This window comes from Neofelis nebulosa, chromosome 4 (genome assembly GCF_028018385.1).
Source record: "Neofelis nebulosa isolate mNeoNeb1 chromosome 4, mNeoNeb1.pri, whole genome shotgun sequence".
Taxonomy (NCBI): domain Eukaryota; kingdom Metazoa; phylum Chordata; class Mammalia; order Carnivora; family Felidae; genus Neofelis; species Neofelis nebulosa.
The window spans coordinates 4,746,484-4,766,761 of record NC_080785.1 but is presented as its reverse complement, the minus strand read 5'-3'; the positions used below and the strand labels follow the sequence as shown (position 1 = coordinate 4,766,761).

At 48.1% G+C, this 20,278-nt stretch overlaps 1 long non-coding RNA gene across 1 annotated transcript; it reads right to left on the bottom strand.

The window, feature by feature from the left end:
* Positions 1 to 893: 893 nt before the first annotated feature.
* On the bottom strand, positions 894 to 2,507 carry LOC131508691 (uncharacterized). Its single transcript, XR_009260105.1, has 4 exons — positions 2,386 to 2,507; positions 1,978 to 2,128; positions 1,654 to 1,805; positions 894 to 1,375 (listed from the first exon to the last, which is right to left on the bottom strand). It is a non-coding gene; the product is annotated as an uncharacterized LOC131508691 (long non-coding RNA).
* Positions 2,508 to 20,278: the final 17,771 nt, after the last annotated feature.

Genomic DNA, 20,278 nt, shown 5'->3' with positions numbered 1-20,278 from the left:
AGCCTCTGTGTATTTCCTCACCTCTTTGACCCTCAGTTTCCTGGTCTCCAAATCAGAGGATGTAAACGGGGCTCTCCGGGGTGCTAGGAGGGGAAAGGTGGCAGGGATGCAGGGATGCAAAAGGACCGGGATGGGCCGATGCTGGGAATGAGCGCTTTGCTCTCCCTCCTCCCTTTGTTCTCCGACTCCTTAGATTCCAGGGAGGGGAGCCGCACCTGTCACAGTCCGCGTTTCCTGGCCCCATCAGGGCTCACGGTGGGGCTGGCCCTTGAAGGGATTTGCGGGCCGGCTATCCCAGAGGAGGACACCAGAGGGCGCCCCGCACCGCCGCCCGCCTGCTTGGCTGCGTGTGCAGAGCAGTTACCGCCGGTCGGCGTGGCACCCACGCCCAGTTGAGGTCGGTTCTGAGTTGAAATCAGGAGTTCCGTGTGCTTGAAAGTCTCGTCACCGCTTGGGGCGGTAAAGAACCGAGCAGGATTTAGGTGGCAGGGCAAACTGTCTGCCTTCAGAGCGCGTGTGCCTGTAAGACCCTCTAGCTCCTTGGAAACAAGAACCCAGAGGCAAGTGCAGAGGCTGGGTCCGGGGCCCCTGCTCCTCCCTGCTGCTCCGGTACCCGAAGCCCCAGCGGTGTGGGGCGCACCTGGGAAGTGGGCCCGGAACCCAGGAGGGCCGGCGCGTCTCAGGCACAAACTGCCCGGCCCTGGCCTCTTAGCACACGGGAGGCCACACATCGGAAGGGACGAGAGGGCTGCCTTCCAGCTGTGGCCATGACCTTGCCAATACAGAGGAGGAAGCCAGCTCAGCACCGCGGTCCGTATGCACAGGGATGGTTCCCAGGGATGGGCAGGAGCGTGGTCGCGGCTCCCGGCCAAAGAAGGCGTGAAGACACGGCGTAAATTTGGGAAAGCTTTTTAGGTTAACGTGGCTACCATAAGGCGTCGGTCGATGAACAGGCGGGCCTGACCGGGTCATCTAGAAATGTCACTTAAGCAGTATCTTATTCACTGATGACGCCTGGAACCCTGAGAACGTGTTGGTTTGTGATGACAAGGGTCGCGTGAAGGTCTTCTGTGCCTTACAGGCTTTAATGGGTGATCATGGTTTTTAAACACTCCCCCAACGCCTCCTGGTTGTTGGTGAGTGTTGGGATGGGCACGGGGAGGGGATGCTGCGGTGAAGCCTGGTGTGTGTGGGGGCCACAGCTGTGACCGTTCACACTCGCGGGCGCGTGGTGATGGAGGTCACGGCTGCGGCCACCAGACCTTCCTGAGATTCCCCCCGGGGGGAAAGGCGGCAGATGGGACACCTGGGAGCCTCTTGTGGCTGCTTGGTTTTTCCAAACCCCAGAGGAAGAGTACGACCTGTGTAGGATGGCCTGGCGAGGGTCGAACCGTGGCTCTTCCTGGACCAGCTCCCTCTTGGCCGCATAGCCACACCTCTGTGTCACACAAGAACAGAGCGCATAGCCACACCTCTGTGTCACACAAGAACAGAGGTGGGAGAGCCAGCATCTGGGGACTCCAAGGGGACTGCCTCCGGGCCACGTGACAGGCACAGCGTGCCGGAAGCCAAGCGTGGCAGGTGGAACAGCAGACAGACCGTCGAATGCTGACGATGGCGGGACTCCCTCAGCTGCCGGGCCCAGCCCCTTACCTCACAGAGGCATTCATTGCTTTGCAGCCTCTGTGTCTGCACGCTTACGCTCTGCAGGGTGCCCACGACGAGGTATTGCTCCCGGATCCCACCCCGTCTCTGTCGCTTTGCCTTCACGCGAGGCTGAGATTGACCAGCAGCTCGAACCGCAGCTGTTTGGAAGAACGTGCAATCTGCACCAGGTTCGAAACATGAAACCCAGCAAACTTGCCGGGAGATGTTCTTGGGACTCGTATGTCATGCGCGCATTTTAGGCACGGAGCTGTGGCTTTTGAAATAGATGCGGTAATGCCTGATTTGTGCCCCTGGGTGGCGCAGTCTTACCCTTGGAGGTCGGAATAGATTTGACTGTTCGCTGCCCGCAGGCTCCAAAGCAGGGGGCTGTGGGCAGCTCGGCGTTTGGAGATTAGAGGTCTGCAGAACTCATCGCCAGCCCCGGGGGACACCCAGCGTGGCAGAGGAACGTTCTGTTTTCCTAAAGATAATGGGAGATGAGGAGATCCTTTAATAGTAGGATATTTCATTCAAGGCGATGAAAATTTGTTAGGTGCCATTCTTTATTGCTATCGTGACGAGTGATGGGTGGGTGTCGGGACATGCCCTCAGGGTTGTGCTACCTGCATCGCCCCCAGTGACAGTCAACCCTAGGCTGAAGCCCCCACAGGGATGCCTGTGCTGCAGAGAGTCCCCCCGCCAAAAGGCCACCCCCACTTCCTGGACCTCCTGTCTCACCCTTGCTCCTCCTCCAATGCCTTGTCCCTGCCTCGGACCCTCACCCAGGGTCAGCTGAGGCCTCTGTTCAGATTGCATCCCAACCCAACTTCTCTTTTGGCTTCATGCCTTCCTCCCCTCCCTGCCCTTCCCCACCTGTGCATCCTCAGAAACCCCTGTGTGCTAATCACCATCTGAGTCGGCTTCCCCGGAGCTCTCCTGACAAGGCAGCTTATGACGTCACAAAGAGACAGACCCGAGGTCAGGTGAGGGCCGCGTGGCCCCTGGTGCACAGGTGTGCACTCCAGAGAGCAGGGTGGAGGGAGGAACCTCCTTGGCCTTGGAAGGATCACTGGGAGGGGGTCACATTGACTTGAAGCTTTAGGGACTTTTAAGGACGTAGGAGTTTCCCAGATGGACTCGTATGAACAGGCAAGGTCACAGAGATTGTGCAAAGGGAAGTGAGCCCTGTAGCCAGAGACTGGCAGTGACTCGGCACGAGGGAGGGAGTGAGGAGACTGGGCCCGGCATGTGGAGGTGTTGAGATTTTACCCTGTAGCCAGCGGAGGCCACGAGCATATTCTTCTGTAAGAAAAACCATTATCGTGAGCACAGTGCATGAACGGGGAGCATGGGAGACAAGCTATCCACCAGCTGGGCGTCCCACGTCTTCCCCTCTGTCGAGTCAAATGCCTCCCCTTTATGATACAACCGGGATCCCATCTCCTTTGAGGGGATTTCTCTCCCTTAATGCCACCAGCCCCAGTGGTGTGTCCCACAACTCCGCTCGGTACTTGCGGGCAGGTTTGTAAATCCCCCGGGGCTGTCTCTGCTCTCTGGACCAGATCAGACTTTGACTTTTTTTTTTAATTTTTTATTTATTTTTTAAATTTACATCCAAGTTAGTTGGCACATAGTGCAACAATGATTTGGGGAGGAGATTCCTTACCCCTTTAGCCCATCCCCCCTCCCACAACCCCTCCACTAACCCTCTGTTTGTTCTCCATATTTAAAAGTCTCTTATGTTTTGTTCCCTCCCTGTTGTTATATTATTTTTGCTTCTCTTTCCTTGTGTTCATTTGTCCTGTGTTTTAAAAGTCCTTATATGAGTGAAGTCATATGATGTTTGTCTTTCTCTAATTTCATTTAGCATAATCCCCTCTGGTTCGATCCACATGGTTGCAAATGGCAAGATTTCATTCTTTTTGATCGCCGAGTGATACTCCATTGTATATATATCTCACATCTTCTTCATCCATTCATCCATCGATGGACATTTGGGCTCTTTCCATCCTTTGGCTATTGTCGATAGTGCTGCTATAAACATGGGGGTGCCTGTGTCCCTTCGAAACAGCACACCTGTATCCTGTGGATAAATGCCTAGTAGTGCAATTGCTGGGTTGTAGGGTCGTTCTATTTTTACTTTTTTGAGGAACCTCCATACTGTTTTCCAGAGTGGCTGCACCAGTTTGCATTCCCACCAGCAGCACAAAAGAGATCCTCCCTCTCCGCATCCTCACCGCCATCTGTTGTTTCCTGAGCTATTAATGTTAGCCATTCTGAGGTGTGAGGTGGTATCTCATTGTGGTTTTAATTTGTATTTCCATGATGGTGAGTGATGTGGAGCATTTTTTCATGTGTCGGTTGGCCGCCTGGATGTCTTCCTTGGAGAAGTGTCTATTCATGTCTTTCGCCCATTTCCTCACTGGATTATTTGGTTTTTGGGTGTTGAGTTTGATAAGTTCTTTATAGATTTTGGATACTAACCCCTTATCTGCTATGTCATTTGCAAATATCTTCTCCCATTCTGTTGGTTGCCTTTTAGTTTTGCTTATTGTTTCCTTCGCTGTGCAGAAGCTTTTTATTTTGATGCGGTCCCAATAGCTCATTTTTGCTTTTGTTTCCCTTGCCTCCAGAGATGTGTTGAGTAAGAAGTTGCTGTGGCCAACATCAGAGAGGTTTTTGCCTGCTTTCTCCTTGAGGATTCTGATGGCTTCCTGTCTTACATTTGGGTCTTTCATGCATTTTGAGTTTATTTTAGTGTGTGGTGTAAGAAAGTGGTCCAGGTTCATTCTTCTGCATGTCACTGTCTAGTTTTCCCAGCACCACTTGCTGAAGAAGCTGTCTTTATTCCACTGGATATTCTTTCCTGCTTTGTCAAAGATGAGTTGGCCATATGTTTGTGGGTCCATTTCTGGGTTCTCTGTTCTGTTCCATTGAGCTGAGTGTCTGTTTTTGTGCCAGTACCATACTGTCTTGGTGATTACAGCTTTGTAATACAGCTTGAAGTCCGGGATTGTGCTGCTTCCTGCTTTGGTTTTCTTTTTCAAGATTGCTTTTTTTATTTGGGGTCCTTTCTGGTTCCATAGAAATTTTAGGATTGTTTGTTCTAGCTCTATGAAGAATGCTGGTGTTGTTTTGATAGGGATTGCACTGAATATGTAGATCGCTTTGGGTAATATTAACATTTTAACAATATTTGTTCTTCCTATCCAGGAGCATAGAATCTTTTTCCATTTTTTTGTGTCTTTTTCAGTTTCTTTCATAAGCTTTCTATAGTTTTCAGTGTGTAGATTTTTCATCTCTTTGGTTAGATTTATTCCTAGGTATTTTATGGTTTTTGGTGCAATTGTACATGGGATCAATTCCTTGATTTCTCTTTCTGTTGCTTCATTGTTGGTGTATAGGAATGCAACTGATTTCTGTGCGTTGATCTTATATCCTGCAACTTCATATATCAGTTCTAGCAGTTTTTTTGGTGGAATCTTTTGTGTTTTCCATATAAAGTATCATGTCATCTGCAGAGAGTGAAAGTTTGACCTCCTCCTGGCCGATTTGGATGCCGTTTATTTCTTTGTGTTGTCTGATTGCAGAGGCTAAGACTTCCAATACTATGTTGAATAACAGTGGCGAGAGTGGCCATCCCTGTCGTGTTCCTGACCTTAGGGGGAAAGCTCTCAGTTTTTCCCCATTGAGGATGATATTAGCGTTGGGACTTTCATAGATGGCTTTTATGATCTTGAAGTATGATCTTCTATCCCTGCTTTCTTGAGGGTTTTTATCAAGAAAGGATGCTGTATTTTGTCAAATGCTTTCTCTGCAGCTATTGAGAAGACGATATGGTTCTTGTCCTTTCTTTTATTGATGTGATGAATCACATTGATTGTTTGCAGATATTGAACCAGCCCTGCATCCCAGGTATAAATCCCACTTGGTCATGGTGAATTTTTTTAAATGTATTGTTGGATCCGGTTGGCTAATATCTTGTTGAGGACTTTTGCATCCATGTTCATCAAGGAAATTGGTCTGTAGTTCTCCTTTTTAGTGGGGTCTTTGTCTGGTTTTGGAATCAAGGTAATGCTGGCTTCATAGAAAGAATTTGGAAGTTTTCCTTTCATTTATATTTTTTGGAACAGCTTCAAAAGAATAGGTGTTGAAAGCCATCTGGCCCTGGACTCTTGTTTTGGGGGAGATTTTTGATTACTAATTCGATTTCTTTACTGGTTATGGGTCTGTTCAAATTTTCTATTTCTTCCCGTTTCAGTTTTGGTAGTGTATACGTCTCTAGGAATTTGTCCATTTCTTCCAGATTGCCCATTTTATTGGTGTATAATTGCTCATAATAGTCTCTTATTATTGTTTTAATTTCTGCTGTGTTGGTTGTGATTTCTCCTCTTTCATTCTTGATTTTATTTATTTGGGTCCTTTCCTTTTTCTTCTTGATCAAACTGGCTAGTGGTTTATCAATTTTGTTAATTCTTTCAAAGAACCAGCTTCTGGTTTCATTGATCTGTTCTACTGTTCTGTTTTGTTTTTGTTTTTTTGGTTTTGATAGCATTAATTTCTGCTCTGATCTTTATTATTTCCTGTCTTCTGCTGTTTTGGGGTTTTATTTGCTGTTCTTTTTCCGGCTCCTTAAGGTGTTAGGTTAGGTTGTGTATGTGAGATCTTTCTTCCTTCTTTAGGAAGGCCTGGATTGCTATATACTCTCCTCTTATGACCGCCTTTGCTGCGTTCCAGAGGTTTTGGGTTGTGGTGTTATCATTTTCATTGGCTTTCACATACTTTTTAATTTCCTCTTTAACTTCTTGGTTAGCCCATTCATTCTTTAGTAGGATGTTCTTTAGTCTCCATTTGTTACCTTTCCAAATATTTTCTCGTGGTTGATTTCGAGTTTCAAAGTGTTGTGGTCTGAATATATGCACGGTATGATCTCGATTTTTTTGTACTTACTTAGGGCTGATTTGTGTCCCAGTATATGGTCTATTCTGGACAACGTTCCATGCACACTGGAGAAGAATGTATATTCTGCTGCTTTAGGATGAAATGTTCTGAATATATCTGTTAAGTCCATCTGGTCCAGTGTGTCATTCAAAGCCATTGTTTCCTTGTTGATTTTTTGATTAGATGATCTGTCCATTGCTGTGAGTGGGATGTTGAAGTTTCCTACTATTATGGTATTACTATCGATGAGTTTATGTTTGTGATTAATTGATTTATGTATTTGGGTGCTCTCACATTTGGCGCATAAATGTTTACAATTGTTAGGTCTTCTTGGTGGATAGACCCCTTGATTATGGTATAATACCCTTCTGCATCTCTTGATACAGTCTTTATTTTAAAGTCTAGATTGTCTGATATAAGTATGGCTACTCCGGCTTTCTTTTGTTGACTGTTAGCATGATAGATGGTTCTCTATCCCCTTACTTTCAATCTGAAGGTGCCTTTAGGTCTAAAGTGGATCTCTTGTAAACAGCATATGGTTGGATCTTGTTTTTGTATCCATTCTGTTACCCTATGTCTTTTGATTGGAGCATTTAGTCCACTGATGTTTAGAGTGAGTACTGAAAGATATGAATTTATTGCCATTATGCTGCTTGTAGAGTTGGAGCTTCTGGTGGTGTTCTCTGTTCCTTTGTTGTCTTTGTTGCTTTTGGTTTTATTTATTTATTTATTTATTTATTTATTTATTTATTTATTTAATCTTTTATCCCCTCAGAGAGTCCCCCTTAAAATTTTTTGCAGGGCTGGTTTAGTGGTCGCAAACTCCTTTAATTTTTGTTTGTCTGGGAAACTTTTAATCTCTCCTTCTATTATGAATGACAGCCTTGCTGGATAAAGAATTCTTGGCTGCATATTTTTCTGATTCCACCCATTGAATATATCCTGCCACTCCTTTCTGGCCTGCCAAGTTTCTGTGGATAGATCGGCTGCAAACATGATCTGTCTTCCCTTGTAGGTTAAGGACTTTTTTCCCTTTGCTGCTTTCACAATTCTTTCCTTGCCTGAGTATTTTGTGAATTTGACTATGGTATGTCTTGTTGATGGTTGGTTTTTGTTGAATTGAATGGGAGTCCTCTGTGCTTCCTGGATTTTGATGTCTGTGTCTTTCCCCAGGTTAGGAAAGTTTTCTGCTATGATTTGCTCATATAACCCTTCTACCCCTTTTTCTCTCTCTCTATCTTCTGGGACCCCTATGATTCTGATTTTTTTTCCCCTTTTTAATGAGCCACTGATTTCTCTAATTCCTAAATTGTGCTCTTTTGCCTTGGTCTCCCTCTTTTTTTCTGCTTCATTATTCTCCATAGGTTTGTCCTCTATATCACTGATTCTCTGCTGTGCCTCACCCATCCTTGCCACCGTGGCATCCATTGAAGATTGCAGCTCAGTTACAGCATTTTAAATTTCATCCTGACTAGCTTTTACTTCTTTTATCTCCACAGAAAGGGATTCTAATCTATTTTTGGCTCCAGCTAGTATTCTTATTATTGTGATTCCAAATTCTGGTTCAGACATCTTGTTTGTATCTGTGTTAGTTAAGTCCCTGGCTGTCGTTTCTTCCTGCTCTTTCTTTTGGGGTGAATTCCTTTGTTTCATCATTTTAAAGGGAGAAAAGGAATTAATGAGGTAAAAAAATTTAAAAAATTAAAATTAAAAAATGAAAAAACAAACATACACAAATAAAATAAATGATGCTAGATCTAGGTGTGTTTTGGTCTGGGTGTTGAAAGGGGCTTGATGGATTAGAGAAAAAAGGGGAAAGGGAAAAAAAGGAAAAAAAATCATTTGATAATTTGAAAAAATGAATACACTGAAATAGAATAAAATGAAATAATGGAAGTAAAATAGAATTTGAAAAGTTGACACAAATGTAAAAAATATAATAGAAAAAAATTAAAAATATTTTTAATAAAAATTGAAAATAAAAACAATTTTTTTCTCTTTCTGTATTGAAGAAAAAGAGAAAAAAAGAAAAGAAAAAAAGAAAATTGAATAGATGGAGCAGCGAACAATCTGAAATATGATAGAAATTACCTCGTTTTCCCCTAGAAGTCAAAGTGTGAAGAGCTTTACAGTTTGTATATGTGCTGCCAAAGCGAGCACGAGCTTTACAGTTTGTGAACTAAGCCAGCGCAGAGATTTGTGTTCCTGAAGAGGGAGGTTGGCCCAGCTGGGCGGGGCTTAGTGGAATGGTTCCGTTTTCCACTAGATGGCGCTGCTAGCCTACTGCGGTAGAGTATTGCAGCGCTCGTAGTTGCATATGCGCATGCGCGGGAGCGGTAAAAATGGCGTCACCCAGCCGCCCGGCCTCTGGTATCAGAATTCTCGTCTCCCAGACCAGCAGTCGCGCACCCGTCCTTCGTCTCCGGCTTCCGTCCGCTCCCGGCTTTTACAGTGCCCGTGACCGAGCCCCAGGCGGCGCCTCCCTCCTGAGTTTTATCTCTGACGCGGCTGTGGTTCCCGACCCCTCACTTCTGAGGGACTGAGCTCTGACCCGCTCACATCCTCTGCGGACGGTCTCACGGAGCCGAGGCCGGTGCCCGCCGCCCCCCGGAGCGGTCGCGGGACCGTGCTGCTGCGACGCCCGGGGACTGCGGCCGGGTGCCAGCCCGCCCCAGAAAAAGTTCAGGCGGTCGGGCGGCGGCAGCAGCGTTTCAGGGATGGTGGCAAAGTGCAACGCGCACCTGGCCCCGGGCTTCACCCCCAACGACCCCGTCCCAGCACCAGCGAGCGTGGCCGTTCTCCAGGGGCTGCTGGCACCTTTGCCCGTGGGGGGCCGCGCCGCCTCTGCCAGATGTCCTCCCGGCAGGGGAACCGCCTCTCCCGTGGGGCCCGGAGACCCAGCGGACTTGACTCTGCTCCCGAGGATCCGCCCTTCCCGCCAGAGCCCCGCCAGGTACCGAGCCGCTCCCCTGTTTATAGAGTCTTGATGGCATTTAAACCCTGTCCTTTCTCCCTTTTCAGTTCGGTCCCTGCGGCTGTTTCCACTTTTCCTCTTTCTCTCCAGCTGCTTTTGGGGGGCTGCTTTTCCCGGGTTCAGCCCCCCGCCTCTCCATCCTCTCTCCGCCTGCAAAAACGGCTCCCTGCCCTCCGCCGCTTTCTGTCCCCCGTTCACCTCTCCCTGCCGCGTACCTGCTGAATTCTGTGGTTCGGGTTGTGCGGATTGTCCTGTTAATCCTCAGATGAGCGCTCTAGGTGTGCGGGATGGTTCAGTGTTGATCTGCCTGTATTTCATGGACGCGAGACGCAAAAAAGCTCCCGTGCTGTTCCGCCATCTTGGCTCCTCCCCTGACTTTGACTTCTTTTAATCACAAGAACAAAAATTGTAAGACACCCAGGTGCGGAAACCGGCTAACGGGTTTGGAGTGCCCCCTATGCGCTGTCATGGGCAGCGCTCACAACTTCTGGCTCCTTCTGCCTCTCGGCCCTGCATCCAGGCGGGGACCTAGGGCGATCGGAGCAGCAGTGTCCCCCGGAGGTTGCACGCAGAAACACGTGGAGCAGAAATAGGCTTTTTGTCGCAGGCTGTGGGCAGACAGAAGCCCAGCCACCTCCGGGCAACAGCACATGGCAGTCCCCTCCATTTCTGTGTTATTTCAGGCAGTGGAAGACTTTAGTGAGAACCGGTGACGACTCCCGTTTGCTTATTCAGAATACAGCCTGCCCAGTCTCAGGGCAGAGATTGTCCATCCCGGAGAAGTTCAGCGGCAGGCCTTTCCGTTCTTGTAACCGTGCATTGTCAGAAAGAACACGCGTGGTTTCCGAGACAGTGATCAGGAGATAAGCGGGTGTTCGGTACTTCTCCTTGGACGACGTTGGGCCCGCCCTACAGGAATATGGTTGACTTTTGGTGCGCCTCGGTTAGGAACACTGGTCACTCTGTTAGTCTCACTTGTTCCTGGAGGAAGAAAAAAGGATGACAGAGAAGTCTGCGGGCTTCTGTTCATTTTGGGGGTTTTCAAAGGAGCTTCTGTTATGTATATTTAATCTTCAGATTTTATTTTATTTATTAAATTTTTTTTTAAATGTTTATTATTTTTGAGAGAGAGACAGAGACAGAGACCAGGCAGGAAAGGGGCAGAGAGAGAGGGAGGCACAGAATCGGAAGCAGGCTCTAGGCTCTGAGCTGTCTGCGCAGAGCCCGATGTGGTACTCAAACTCACGGACCGTGAGATCATGACCTGAGCTGTAGTCAGCCGCCTGACCGACTGAACCACCCAGGTGCCCCAAATCTTCAGATTTTATTGGGGACCTACTATATGCCAGTGTATTAATTTGCTAGGGTTGCCACACAAATCTGCCACAGACTGGGTGGTTTGCACGGCAGAGATTTACTGGCTCGTGGTTCTGCAGGCGGAAGTCTGAGATCAAGGTGCCGGCCAGCCTGGTTCCTCACGAGGCCTCTCTCCATGGCCTCTAGATGGCCATTTCACCTTCCCGTGAATGCACGTCGTCATGCCCTACATGCACGTCTATCTCTGTGTCCAACTTTTCCCCCTTTGTAAGGACACCAGTCAGGGCCACCCTACTGACTCTGTTTTAACGCAATTAGTTCTGCAGAGCTGGTGAGATCACATTGCGAGGTAGTGGGGTTAGGCCTCTGGCATTTTGGGGACGACGCAGGTCAAACCATAACTGCCAAGGGGTTGTTGTCCTTTTTCCTTTTCCCCTGTCTGTGTGTGTGCATATGTGTCTATGGTTATATCTATGGCTCTCTCTGTACTTCGCGACAGGTGCACAATGCTTCCTGAGACCCTGTAGGTGAGGTGTGGTATTTCATTAATGTAACCAGGTTGGTGCAGTGAAGCCCAATGTTTGGCAAAAAGACCCTGAGCCAGCACTCCCAGGCGCCCCTCCGTCTGCACTCTGGGGTGCCCCTCTGTCCACGGACGCACACTTGCCTGCAGCTTCCCTCACAAGAACGGCCTTTCTTTGGACCTCCGTTTCTCTTGGAGCTGGAGGCCCTGTGCTCAACGACTCTGTTCCTGGTCCTTCAGCACGATTCGGGCCACTCTTTTGTGTGCTTTCCTCAATAAAAAAAAAAACCTTCTCAGTCGTGCCCAAGTTAATGGTATCCCTTCTGGTGGCAAAAAGTAAAACATTCCAGAAATTTGCAATCGTAACAACGCTCCCTGGGTGCAAGCCAGCCCCCAGCGCATCTCCTGTAGGGTGCCAGGTTCGGGGCTGCTGGACTGGCACTGTCCTGGGCGACTTCTCCACAGGGGGCTGGGCTGCTGGTGCCAGAGGGAGGGGACCACCTGACTTTAGGAATATGTTTGCAGGGCACCTGGGTGGCTCCGTCGGTTAAGCGTCCAACTTCAGCTCAGGCCATGATCTCATGTTTTGTGAGTTTGAGCCCCAAATCAGGCTCTGTGCTGACACTGCAGAGCCTGCCTGGGATTCTCTTTCCCTCTCTCTCTACCCCACCTCCCCCTCTCTCAAAATAAATAAATCAACTTTAAAAAAAAGAATATGTTTGCAAATTTTCTGTCGTCATTTTGGAAACCATCTGGCAGTGTTTTCTACGCTGTTTTTAAAAATTGAATTACCCGTCCACATTTTCTGGTGTAGGGCCACGGTTTCAAGCTGTTTTTCAGGATGATTTATTTAGGACTGGGTCTGTAAGAACCAGCCTGGGTGCCCCTGGAGAGCCCCGAGCCACACACGGGACTAAATCAACTGTGTTCTTGGCTCTCCCCTCCAGACTCCCTGCCGCTGCCTCGGGACTCTGGGGACCCTCTGCACCATCAGAGAAGCTCCTGGTGTCTGAGTTTCTGACCAGACCATGCATCTTCTTGGCCAGCTCTCAAACAAGACAACTTGGCAGCTCCCTCGTAGAATACATGCTTCTAGAGTTTTCTGTTGGGAATCTCTGAAGAGATTCTGAGAACTAAGTTTCCCAGAGCAGAAATTCTCATCAGACTGTATTTTCCCTCTCCAACGGTGAAGTGTGTTGAAATAAAATGAAGGATAATCCTGTGACTGGCTACAGCCACCTGGTGTAGACACCGTGTCATTGGGTGGCATCTCAGAAGGTAGCTTCAGAGGCTGCCCTAAAGCCGCGTCTTCTCCACTGTTCCCTCTCCTGTGTTTGTTATTTACATCCCTAAAAATGGCCACCAGGCTCTGTGACTCTCGATATCTGTGTTCACTCATCTTGGGGAGTGATAGAGAGGGACAATGTGACTGTGGGAGTAGAGGTTGGGGGGGGTGGGGAGCAGGGGATCTGAACGTGGGGGCAGGGATTGGATAAGGTGTGAATGACTCCTGGTGGCTGGGGGTTAGTCCTAGGCAGCTGAGTGAGGCTACAGGTGCAGGCTGGGGGAGGGGAGACCAGGTGCTCAGAGGAGGTCGATGCAAAGCCCAGGTGTGTCCCTCCCCGCCCCCCCCCCCCCCCCCCCCCCGGGATGGCAGGGAGACCCTGGGAGAGCCGTGCCCACCCTCTTGGCGGGTCTCGGAAAGCCTGTGAACTGATCAAGGGGATGGCAGGACAATCGAGGGGACTGTGGCAGCGTGGTAAGGAAGGGCAAGGGTTTCCCAAGCCCCTGGAATCAGTGCGGGGGGCAGGGCACAGCCGGTGCTCCCTCAGCTCGGAATAGGTTGCGGGGCACATCAGTGTGTCTCACACGGGGTCCGGGACCTGCCTTCAGGGGCCTGTATGCCAGGAGATCCCGTTCACGGGAGGCGTGGACCTCCATCCCGAGAATATAGCTCACCGGTACCCTCACCTTTGGGGAGCAGTTGTGCCCTAAAGAGTGAGTTTCTGGCCTATTTTGCTCGTAGCTACTGTGACGTGTCCACAGCGGGCCCCACGCTGGCTCCCCAGCCCCAGCGTGGCCTGGCTCCCATTCCTTTCCTTCCTGTTGCTTTTTCTCCAAAACCCTCCGTCACCTGTTCACGTCTGGATGTTGCTGGCCGGGTGCTGAGCCCGTCTGACACACCGTGAGCAGCACTGACCTTATGAGGCTGGCATGACGACACGCAGGGCAGGTGACCTTTGAACATCAGCCCGACCGCGACTTTGCCTTGGTTACTCTATTTCCATGGCCACGTGCTGTGCCAGCAGACATGAGGCCGTTCGGACAACCCGTGTTGCTACGGCCTGTCGCCGTAACAAGAAATCCAACGTCGTTGAGACCTCTGGCTGGTCCCGTCCTGCAGCTTGGTGGTAGGACAAACACAGTTCCTGCTTCCCGTGGCAGGTGTGTTCCTGGAAACCCACACATTACAGTAGAGTTTCCCATGGAAAGTCATGGCAGATGAGGCAGCCATCCACGTGTCCCTCTATATTCTTTTTACCGTTACAGAGTTTTCTTTTGAAGCAAGTTTTTGTGTAAATTCCAGTTAGTTAACATACAGTGTAGTGTTAGTTTCAGGTGTACAATATAGTGATTCAACAGTTTCACACATCACCTGGTGCTCATCACAAGTGCATCCTTAATCCCCCCACCCACCTCCCTTCTGGTAAGTTCTCTATAGTTAAGATTCCGTTCTCTAGTTTGCCTTTTTCCCTCTCTCTTTTCTTCCCTATGCTCATGTGTTTGGTTTCTGAAATTCCACATATGAAATCATATGGTATTTGTCTTTCTCTGACCGACTTGTTTCACTCAGCATTATACTCTCTAGCTCCATCCATGTTGCAAATGGCAAGATTTCATTGTTTTTTATGGCTGAGTAAGAGTCCATTGTATGTATACCCCACATCTTCCTCATCCATTCAACTGTGGGTGGACGCTTGGGCGGCTTCCACATCTTGGCTATTGCAAATAATGCTGCAATAAACATAGGGGTGCCTGCACCCCTTTGAATGAATGTTTTCATATTTTTTGGGTAAATAGCTCATAGTGCGGTTGCTAGATCATAGTGTAGTTCCGTTTTTAACTTCTTTTTTTTTTTTTTTTTTTTTTTTTTTTAAATTTTTTTTTTCAACGTTTTTTATTTATTTTTGGGACAGAGAGAGACAGAGCATGAACGGGGGAGGGGCAGAGAGAGAGGGAGACACAGAATCAGAAACAGGCTCCAGGCTCCGAGCCATCAGCCCAGAGCCTGACGCGGGGCTCGAACTCACGGACCGCGAGATCGTGACCTGGCTGAAGTCGGACGCTTAACCGACTGCGCCACCCAGGCGCCCCCCGTTTTTAACTTCTTGACGAACCTCCGTACTGTTTTTCAGTGGCAGCACCGGTTTGGATTCCCACCGGCAGTGCAAGAAAGTTTCTTTTTGTCCACATCCTCGCCAACACCTGTTGTGGGTTGTGTTTTTGATTTTAGCCATTTTGACAGATGTAAGGTGATATGTCATGGTGGTTTTGATTTGTATTTCCCTGATCATCAGGGATGTTGAGCATCTTTTCATGGGTCTGTTGGCCATCTGGATGTCTTCTTTGGAGAAATGTCTGTTCATGTCTTCTGTCCATTTGTTAATTGGATTATTTGTTTCCCCGTGTTGAGTTGTATCAGTTCTTTAGGTATTTTGGATACTAGCCCTTTATCAGATATGTCATTTGTAAATATCTTCTCCCATTCCATAGGCTGTCCTTTAGTTTTGTTGGTTGTTTCCTTCACTGTGCAGAAAGTTTTTATTTTGATGTAGTCCCAATAGTTTATTTTTGCTTTTATTTCCCTTGCCTCCGGAGACATATTTAGAAAAAGTTGCTACGGCCCATGTCAGAGAAATTACTGCCTGTGCTCTCCTCAAGGATTTTTATGATTTCCTGTCTCACATTTAGGTCTTTAGTCCATTTTGAGTTTATTTTTGTGTATAGTGTAAGAATGTGGTCCTTAACATAGTATTTTCAACAACTATGTATAATAATCACATATACTAAATGACTGAAAATATATAATCCACAGTGTAGGGACTAAGAGTGCAGGTTCTGGAACAGGACCAGGATCTGGTTTTCTTACTACTCAAGAGATCTCTGGCAAGCTACTTCACCTCCTCTGTGCCTGTTTCTTCACCTGTCATGTCAGGTAATAATAGCATCTACTTGTTTGAGAATTAAATGAGTTGGCACGCCCAACAGTGCCTGGCTCTTTGGAAATGCTCGATGACTTCCGGTTTCAGATGTTCCCTAAAAATGAAAGGTGTAGAGAAATACACGTACAGCTTCCTTTAGATTTATAGTCTGTGGGCTTTGCCGGAAAGACACGTATGACGCTGGTGCTGAAGACTGGTGGTGGGTGAGGGGGAAAGGCCCAGAGAAAGGAAGGAGGAATAGGAGAGAAGGTTCGTGTGACAGCACGAACACGTGGTGATGACGTCATCAAGACGGTGGTGTTGGAGAAGGAGGTGGCGCTGTGCCTTCTCGAAGCTCAAACGTGCCCACAGAGCACAGATGAGGGCAAGTCTGTCTCTCCTGTGAGCCCCTTGCCCTCTCGGGGCTAGCAAAGCCCGCCCGATCTCCTATTGCCTGTAGCTCTTGATAACATCAAATTTCATGGCAAAGAGAACTGCCTTTTGTGGTTTCTTGGCACCAAAGCTTCTCAAAGAAGATTTTCAGTCTTCTCATCAGGCAAGCAGCATGATAGGAGCCCCCGGGTGCAGCATAGAGAATTCCAGCAGAGCCTGGACACCAAGAGAACAGGGGGGCCTTGGCAGGGGTGCTGGGCATGCGGGGAGGGGTGCTACCACAGCCAAAGCATTGCGCCCCCCTGCCCGTGCACACGCATGGACCTCAGAGGATTCTGAAGCTGAATCGAAACCACCTAAGGAGCGGAGGACTGATGTCACCATCTGATTGAGACATTTTCCTGGGTGCCTGTTTGCAAGGTACATGCCGTCAGGAATGAGATTTCCCATTCTGTTCTGGAACGAGTGCTCAAAATTCCACTTTAAGGTTAAATTTGGTTGGCAGAAGAAAGATCTAGATCTGCAGTCTGAGATATTTTGCAAGCTAGCAAGACAATTTATTCAGTGTATTCAGAGGCAGTTTTGCTCGTAAGAGAATGGCCAGGTCAGAGTTACCGCGTTAATTATAACGGGTTGGTAACTGCATTCAGTTTTCTGTGGCAAACATTGTTCACGACTTGAAGAGAGTAAGCACGATTTTCTGTGACAAACATATTCTAACATAGGGTTTCCTGTAGCACACATTTAAGGGGATCTGGAGGTAATCTAGATTTAAGGTGGAGGCTGCGTGGGGTAGAGTTCAGACCTGTTCCATTTGATCTTAAAGCAGACTTCGTTCCCCTGCAGGGTGGGGTTATTCGTTCTGCTGTGGTACACGTTGCGGTGACCTGAACGAACCCTGTGCAAGCAGCAAACAGGGCAGTGTTTTCGGTGTAAGGAAGAGTCACATTTTCATCAGTGGTCTCCCCTTGCACACGAACTAGCAAATGAGCAAATGAAACTTGAATTAAGCAGAAGAACGAGGACAATCAAGATAAGAACAGAAATCAATGAACTGGATGGTAGATAAACAATAGAAAAAACCGATGACACCAAAAGTTGGTTCTCAGGGAAGATCAACCACACTGATAAGTCGCTAGCAAGACCGGTGAGAAATGACAAGGTGAGGTCCAGCATGCTGACATCAGGAGTGAGACAAAAATCCAACAGGTTTGGCACACGTTAAAGGGATAAGAGCATATTATGAACAATTTATGCCAAAAAATTCTACCACTTAGATAAAAGGAACAAATTCCTTGAAAGCCAGCCTGTCGAGCCCATGCAGGAAGGAGCAGGCGTGTTTCAGGTTCCTACATCTATGAAAAAAATGGATTTGTATAATTAAAAGCCTTCACATAAAGAAAACTACAGCTGTATTGGTGAAATCTACCCAAATTTAAGGAAGACCTAATACCAGTTCTACAGAAACTTCCAGAAAACTGAAGAGGAGAGAATACTTTCCAATTCATTCTCTAAGGCCAGTGTTGCAGTGATACCTCCACTAGAAAGACAATACAAGACAATAAAACCACAGGCCAATATGTATCAAGAACTTGGATGCACATATTCTTTTTTGGTTTCAAATATTTATTTATTTATTTAGAGAGAGGGACAGAGAGCAGGAATGGGGGAGGGGCAGAGAGAGAAAGCGGGGGGGGGGGGGAGGGAGAGAGAGAATCCCCAGCAAGCTCCATGGTGTCAGCGCAGGGCTTGACATGGGGCTCAAACCCATGAACTGTGAGATCCTGACCTGAGCTGAGATCAAGAGTCAGATGCTTAACTGACTGAGTCGCCCAGGTGCCCTATGGATGCACATATTCTTAACAAAATTTTAGCAACTTGAAATATATATATTTATAAATATATAAATAAATATATAATTCATTGTGGCCAAGAGGGATTTATCCTCTGAGTAATTTCCTCCTGGGACTCTAACTGATACAGTTTATCTTGAGACAACTCATAAAATCAGAAATATATACAGCCTTTGGGAATGTATATAGTGCATCTGTATTTTATAAATCATAATAGCATCACATTTTCCCCAAATTGTATGCACAATCAGTACTATTTATTCGGTGTTCAACCAGTGCTTGGTTAGTACAGATTTGTGGGTCCCTTGTAATAATTTCCCACGTTCTCAGCAAGGTCCCAAAGCCCTGAGTTTGGGAACCCCTGTCACAGATCATTGCAAATCAGGAGCATCAGTCACCATTGCCTTGAGAATAACCTGTGACGTAAGCCACGAACCCCAACCTGGCTGGTTAACAGAATCACCCGAACCTTTCAAAATGCTGATTCCTATGCCCCACCCACTACCTTCTGTGTTTCACTCCCGGGGCCTCTGATGATCAGCCGTGTTTGAGATCAACGATTTAAGTAACTGAGAGCACCTACAGGGCCTGGGGACTTTGACTCTTAGAAGTCTGGCTTTTAAAAGAAAGGTCAGCCATGAGGGTGAACAATTCACTTTCGGTAAATCCAATATACGTTACCTACTGTCAGGGCTCACGGTATTTCCTGTGAGCTTCCTCCCTTCCTGGATACACGGAAAATGTTTATCAGCCCCATGGCAGTGACTGACTGCCATTGGCCTGGGAGCAGAAGTGGCACGTGTCACTCGGGGAGCAGGTAAAAGCCGCCGTGTGGTTCTCCACGTGCTCTCGCCCCTCTGCAGTGGCCCCGGCATCACACTCGGGGCAGGGGAGGGCACACTGCGCCTGAGTGAGCCGTCCATCGGGGGGCCAGCTGCCCGCACGGACTGCAGACCCACAGTGCAATTTGAGTGAGCACAAAATAAACCTCGTCGAGATGGTTTGGAATTGATTGTAATCCCAGCAACATCTAGCTTATCTGATTTAGCATGGTTGAGACATTGCTCAGCTCTTATAGATTATAATTCTAAAAGTACATAGGGACGCATGGGCGCCTCAGTTGGTTAAGCATCTAACTCTTGGTTTCGGCTCAGTTCATAATCTCAGAGTTTGTGGGCTCGAGCCCTGTGTTGGGCTCTGTGGTGACAGAGTGGAGCCTGCTTGGGATTCTCTCTCTCTTCCTCTGCCCCTCTTCTGTTCTCTCTCTCTCTCTCCCTCTTTAAATAAATACATAAATAAACAAACAACTAGATAAACATTAAAAAAAAGCTACATAGCATCATGGGAAAATGCTCAGGCAGGGGAGGAGGGGTGCTTAAACCTGCCTCACCCACCACGAGTCTGCTTGACCTTGACCTAAATCCTACCCCCTAGGAGAGTATTCGTAGCATTCTTTATAGACGATGAAGGTCCAAGAAGTGGGACTGCTGGAGAACTTCCTGGAAAGAGCCTCCTCAGAAGGACAGATGGCGTGTGTTCTGTGTACTTTGTAGGGGGGCATGGAGATGGCCACCCCATCCCCCTTCAAGGAGGGGACCAGCTGCCCCAGATGCTGGCAGGCCCCCCAGGACTTGTCTTGGGGGCAGAGTTGTCTGGCCGCACAGGCTCACTTTCTTCCTAGATGGCACACCTCCGACCACCAGGGTGTGGGGGCCTGGCCCGTGGGCCCCCTGTCTGATGGCTGGTCCAGCACTGCGGTGTTCTGGGACCCCTGTGGGGCTGCCCCGGCCCCTGTGGAGCTCTGGTACCCACCTGCACAGGTGTGTGTGCCTCGCAGGTGCCCCTGGCCTAGATGCCCCTGCAGCATCGGCTTCTGGGGACCCGGCCTGTGATGGGCGAGGGGTGTATGTTGGACGTCCAGCACCACGAGAGCTCCAGGCCTCCCAGAGGGGCTGGGGCGTGAGGCGTACCGACAGAAAGAAGCCACCCAGGAATGAAAACGTCAAAGCCATTTGACACAAAGGCGCGGAAACTGCTGAGATGGCGTTTGGTTAGGGCTCCTTCCTGCGGCGGTTACGCACATCAGGCAGTATATTTTCCCAGCCGCGCTGCCCCCGACAAGATGGAGTGCATTCCTGACACACAGAATTTTCCAATAAAGATTTCATTGTCTCGTTCCCCCGTGAGAAGTGAGAAGTGAACTTGATATCTCTCTGTTCAACCTTCATCAATAAAAAATTTTTCTGGTTGGGTTATTCCTGTTGATTCTTAATGAAGTGGCGTTTTATGAGGTGCCATTCAGTTCCAAACTTCAGAAAGAGTCAAGGATATATGGCCTGGCAGAGTGGATGCATTAAACATCGAAATGTATATTAATGGCTGTGTGCATACATAACGCGGTCAAATAAATACACAGTTATCGGGGATT